Raw genomic sequence first — 6,500 nt, 5'->3', positions numbered from 1 at the left:
AGGCTCTGGAGGAGAGTAAATGACAACTGTCTGCCTGGACCAATCTGGGCAGCCATCCTGCTTACAATTAGCTTGCTTAAACCTCATTAACTTTGACAGCAGTTGAGAAGCCTAACAGTGAGCAGGCTCACAGCCATTGTTGGGTGCAATGATCTTTTCATCGAGAGCATCCTTCAAATGAACAAGAGATGCTGCCTTATAAGGAGACAGACCTCTGCCACCCTCACCAGCCTGGCATTGCCCAACCTAGAAGGGGGCAGGAGGCCTTTTGCTCTCCTGCTGTCCATGACCTACCTACAGAAATCCTTTGAACCTGGGATATTTGGGTGTGTGCAGATTTGAAGTCCCATAAGCTACCATGCAGTGGTGTTAAGTTTGTGACAGCTGAACCTGTAAAACACTGCCAAATGCAGGACACCGCTGCATGTCCAATTGGAAAAACGATCAGCTGTTGAAGACTGAAATCGAATGTACGGTTGATAGGTGAATGTTTGACAAGGAGGAGAGCAAGGAGCCCCAAAGATTAGTGGCAGAGTGCATTCTTTTTATGCAGGGGATCCTGGGATCCTGGGATTGAGGATGGTGGATTTTTGTCCCCTTCCCCAAAGCACCACACTCTAGACCTGAACAAATCAAGCAACTCTGACAGTGCCACTGCTAAGTTTTCCATTATGCTGCAAGCTTTCTCCACCTCTTCCTGGACAGCTACCTGCTCCAGATTCGAGATTTTGATCCTGATGCTAAAATACAAGGTTATAATGTTCAGTGATGGCCAGAATCTTGCATGGCTTTGATAGTTCTAGCCTCCACAAATTTGCCTCCTAGCCAAGAGCTGTTTGACAGTGGAACAGACAGCCTCAGAAGGTGGTGGACTCTCTTTCATCTGAGGGTTTTAAAGCCAGGGATTCTTTAGCTGTGATTCCTGGAATGCAGGGGTTGGCTAGATAACCCCATGGGGGTCCCTTCCAACTCTACAATAATAATACTATTTTTTTATTTATACCCCGCCCTTCCCGGTTCAAAAACTGGGCTCAGGGTGGCTAACAACAAATTTAAAACACTTAATTATAAAAGCAACATAAAATACAGTATAAAAACATGAATAACAATAAAATTCAAAAATCAAAAATCAATTTAGGGGAAATAAGCATTAGAAAATCCCCAGGGCTAGCTGGCTGAATTGGTCCTACTTGGGCCAGCAAGGAGGCCAGGGGAGAATTAGCTGTGGGGTCTCAGAGCGGGTGATCTTCATAAAAGGGGAGGGGGAGGGAAGGAAGGGGAATAAAAGATCAGGCTGAATTCACATTCAAAGGCCAGGCAGAATAGCTCTGTCTTACAGGCCTGATGGAAGGAGGTTAAATCCTGAAGGGCCCTAGTCTCATGGGACAGAGCATTCCACCAGGTCAGAGCCATCACTGAAAAGGCCCTGGCCCTGGTGGAGGATAGTCTGACTTCCTTAGGGCCCAGAACCTCTAAACTATGGTTATTCATGGACCTTAAGGTCCTCTGCAGGGCATACCAGGAGAGACGGTCCCATAGATACAAGGGCCTTAAGCCACAAAGGGCATTAAAGGTCAAGACCAGCACCTTGAACCTGACCCTATACTCCACCGGGAGCCAGTGCAACTGGTAAAGCACTGGGTGAATATGTTCCCATGGCAGGGACCCCGTGAGGAGCCTCGCTGCAGCATTCTGCACCCGCTGGAGTTTGTGGGACAGTTTCAAGGGCAGCCCCGCATAGAGCGAATTACAGTAGTCAAGCCTGGAGGTAACCGTCATATGGATCACTGTGGCCACATCGGGGCAGGAAAGGTAAGGTGATTCTATGCTCCGGCCACTGTCAGAGGCAGCATGCTTCTGTTTACCCCTTGCTGGGGCTCACAAGTGGCTGTTGCGCTCCTGTCTTCTTTCTTCTGGGCTTCCCATAGCAATCTGGTTGGCCCCAGTGAGAACAGGGTGCTGAAGTGGATGGGTTTGTTTTTCTCTCTCTTGTCTGAGCCAGAAGGCAAGCTCTTCTTATGCCATAAAGTTCTTCATGTAGAATGAGGAGAAGGGAGATCAGATGAGTAGCCCTGACCTGGGGCTCTAGAGAGTTCTGAGAGCCAGACAGAGAAGGATAGAGGGTTCAGCCCCTGTTATAATGTATTGGGGAAGACAGGGAGGGTTGCAAAGCTGCCACAACTGGGAGTGAGGCGGGGAGAACGGGAGAAGGCACAAAGGGGCAATGGGCTGGCATTTTGGATGTGCTCCCATGCCCAATTTGATTTCCTGGCATTAGGCAGCGGTAGGGAAGAAGCATTAGGGTTTTTTTAAATAAAAAATAAAAAATAAACACCCTCAGCCATACACAAAGGGACCTTAATAGCATCATCTGCGTTGCCCTGAACAACAGCACCGAGCAGATGTTGGGAGCCACGACACACAAGCAAGAGGTTTGACTTTTCAATAGCAAACATGGGGTGGGTGGGAGAGGAGGGCAAAACTGCACACTGAGCAGATTATGTGTCTTTACGTATGTGTGTTTATGGGGGAGGGGGAGAATCTGCCGTGGTTGAGCCAAATGCTTTCTGGGGGTAGGAAATAAACACAAGAGAGAAGTGCTTGCAAAATCCACCCTGTTCTGAGAACATCTGAAAGCTCAAAGCTCTTTTCTGAACATTTCCCAGCTCTACAACATCCTTTTTGATGTCTGCCAACCAGAATTGTAGACGGTACCCGAAGCCTCACCTCACTGTAGATTTGTATAATGATCTTTGCAGTTTTATTTCTGCCCCCAATGCTCCCTAACACGGAATCTGTCTTTTTCACATCTGCCCCACACATCTGGTCAACATCTTTCCTGAGTTATGCACTAGGACCCCAAGGTCTCGTCCGTGCTCGGCCCTTCCAGTTCGGAGCCCATTTAGGGTATTAGTGAAATTAGGAAAATTTGCCCCAATGTGTCTCACTTTACCTTTGCTTTCATTGAATTGCACTTGCCATTTTGATGGCCATTCGCCTGGTTTGGAGAGATCCTTTTAAGAGCTCATTACTATCCCTTTTTGTCCTAACCATCCTCTTGACTCATTTGGCTCCATCAGCAAGCTTGGCCATCTCACAGCTCACCCCTAACTCGAAATCATTTATGAACAAGTTTAAAAACACACACCAAAACACTCATCCTAATACTCATGGGGTAAAAGAAACTGCAAAGCCTTAGGTCACCTCTTCTATTGCTTTCTCCCCCAGTATATTTCCTTGTCCCCTCTTCTGCTAAAATTTTGGTTTGCCATCATCTCATAAGGATCAGCTCCAAATCATCAAGCCCTTGGATCCGCAGATTAGGACAAGGGGACATTACCAATTCTGGTAGCTTAGCCAACGATCTATTTACAGAAATTACGCTCATTGGTGAATTTTAGGATGCAGCTGCTAAGCGAACAATATAGCCAAACTAGGCTGAACAAATACTGCTGATCATTGTAAGCCTTGTTTTTACAAAAACACCCGTCCACCAATAATTCTGGGGGAAGTTTCCAAGAAATGGGGGAAAGCATAGAGTAAGGCTGCTGTAGAAGCTGCACGACCCCACTTCCCAGCTGAGACACTCACACTGACCTGGGTGGAGTGAGAAGGACCTGTAAGACCCCTGTAGGGTAACCCTGCTACCTCAGTCTGCACAGAACAGGGATAGGGTGCAAGATCTGAAACCTGCAGAGGCAGGGGCCAGCCTGACCATAAGGCAAGAGGTGTCAACTGCCCCAGGCAGTCGTGGGTTTCGTGCACCATTGCAGGCAGCAGAGTAGAAGATAGAGTAGGTGGGTGAGGCATAAGCCACTTGCAGTTAGGTAAGCACAAGGAAAAGAGGACATGCAGCTGCATAAAATGTAGTTAGGCTGACTGATACGTACTCAGCTCCGTAACTTGCAGTGTCTTTTGTATCATCTGCCCCTGAGAAATGGAATGGATGCTTTAGTTGAGATTTGTGCATTGCAGGGGGTTGGACTAGATGACCCTCGGGTTCCCTTCCTACTCTAGAATTCTATGATCCTATTATTCCTTTCCCAATGGCATACGTTGGTCTGGCACGTACACCAGGAAGGGGGAGTGAAATGGACTCAAGGTGCAGCATTTACTTATTCATTTTACAATAAGTTCAGTGCTGGTGCTCAGTGCAAAGGGACATTCCGCCTTGGTGTCAGATAGGGACACTGGAAGCTGCCTCATACTGAGCCAGTCCACTAGCCCATCTAGCTCAATATTGTCTACACTGGCTGGCAGTGTCTCTCTGGGATTTCAGGCAGCAGTCTTTCTCAACCCTACCTGGAGAAGCTGGAGATCGAACCTTCTACTTGCAAGACAGTTGCTCTGTCACTGAGCCATGGCCCTTCCCTGGCTTCCCTTCCCCACAACGTCTTGTGCATAAAGTCCTTGCCTGGGAAACATGTGTGGCACAGCCCTGCATGAGGGATAGCTCAGTCGGTAAAGCATGAGACTCTTGATCTCAGGGTTGTGGGTTCGAGCCCCATGTTGGGCAGAGGATTTCTGCATTACAATGGCTTGGACTTACATGAGCCTTGTCGTCCTTTTTAACTCTACGATTCTATGACCGTAATCTGAGTTATGCACATTGCTTTTAAAAATAAAAATAAAAAATGCACCATGCATTTATAGAACATTTCCCTAATTTCCCCTAATTTTCATTTCCACCGCACACACCCCGCCCCCAATAACTCAAAAACTACAGTATAAGGCATAGGAAATTTTTATTCACACCAGCAACTTTGACATGTGGGAAAATCCAGTACTGTACAGCAATTATAATCAAAATCTGAAATGTAGCAGCTATTTAAAAAAATAATAATTTTGGTGTTTGTCATGGAACAACCCAACTGAATAAGATAACAGTGGTTAGAAAGGGCCCCCATATCAATTCTACCTTCAGTCCCCCCGCCCCAGTGTAGGCACGCCAAGGCTGCTGGAGCTGGGCTGTCAGCCCTAAAATGGCCTTTGTCAAAAACTAGTTGCAACCTCGAAGCCTATGCACTTTCCCCTGAAATGTGGCACCCTGAACCGAAAGCAAAACAGGCCTTTGTGGCGCTGCAAAGAGAGGCACTGTTTGTTCCCGACCCTTCTGGGTACAAGCCTTCTGTTAATATGAGCGAAAAATAGTGCTGGCCTTTCCTAACACTTTGTCGCTTTGTTGACTCATGTTCAGCCTGCTAGCCAGTCTTAACCCCCTAAATGCTTCTCAGGCGAGGGATCTTGCTGCTCCACCTCTGCTGGATGCTGTGGAAAAATACAGGCTGTGGGACCCAGGCAGAAGGCTGCTAGAAACACACTCAGAATGGGAAACACTTTTTGTATGGCTGGGTGGTTAACCTGAGGCTCCCTAGAGCATGGGTAGGCAAACTAAGGCTCAGGGGCCGGATCTGGCCCAATCGCCTTCTAATTCCGGCCTGCGGACAGTCTGGGAATCAGCGTGTTTTTACATGAGTAGAATGTGCCCTTTTATTTAAAATGCATCTCTGGGTTATTTGTGGGGCCTGCCTGGTTTTTTACATGAGTAGAATGTATGCTTTTTTAAAAAATGAATCTCTGGGTTATTTGTGGGGCATAGGAATTCATTCATTCATTCATTTATTTTCAAAATATAGTCTGGCCCCCCACAAGGTCTGAGGGGCAGTGGACCGGCCCCCTGCTGAAAAAGTTTGCTGACCCCAGCCCTAGAGATTACTGAGCTACAGTTCTCATCCACCCCAGACAGCCTGGCCAGAGAAGCTGGGAGTTGTAGTTCATCAATACCCAGAGGGCCACATGTTAGCTGCCTGTGATATATGGGGCAGTGGAGGTGATGGAGGAAAGAGGGCAGGGCACCCACCCGATAGTGCGCGCACACGGCTTCAGCTCTATTCCTTAATTTAGTCCAACACTTCCCCTTTCCTCTAAAGAGCTCAAGGTGGTGATGGTTTTATTTATGCCCCAACTGAGCAAATATAATAAAATGTTACACTTTAAGATGTTTCCCTATACAGGGACTCAGCTACATTAGTAAAGAAAAAGTGTTATAACACTGTGACCCCAGTTCCATCTTTCAGCAACGCGATCTCCCATTATGAGGTTTACAATGTGTTTTCCTGAAACTTTTTTTTTTTTAATGTATCTAGATCCAGCTCAGGGTTGCCTTCAAATGACTTCTAAAGGTTATATAGTTACTCATCTCCTTGACATCTGATGGGAGGGCGTTTCACTAGGAGGGTGCCACTACTGAGAAGGCCCTCTGCCTGGTTTCTTGTAACCTCACTTCTCGCAGTGAGAGAAGCGCAAGAAGGCCCTCGGAGCTGGACCTCAGAGTCTGGGCTGAATGATGGGGGTGGAGATGCTCCTTCAGGTATGCAGAGCCAGCGGCGTGGGGGGGGTGGAGGGGCGGGCTGCCCCCAGTGCCACTCTGGGAGGGGTGACAAGATGGCCATCTGTACGCATGCCGTCTGTACGGGCTGCCTCTCGCACGGCGACCATAC

The sequence above is a fragment of the Podarcis vaucheri genome, assembly GCF_965113315.1.
Source record: "Podarcis vaucheri genome assembly, chromosome: 5".
NCBI classification, from domain to species: domain Eukaryota; kingdom Metazoa; phylum Chordata; class Lepidosauria; order Squamata; family Lacertidae; genus Podarcis; species Podarcis vaucheri.
The sequence above is the reverse complement of the archived record's forward strand: the minus strand, read 5'-3'. Positions refer to the sequence as shown.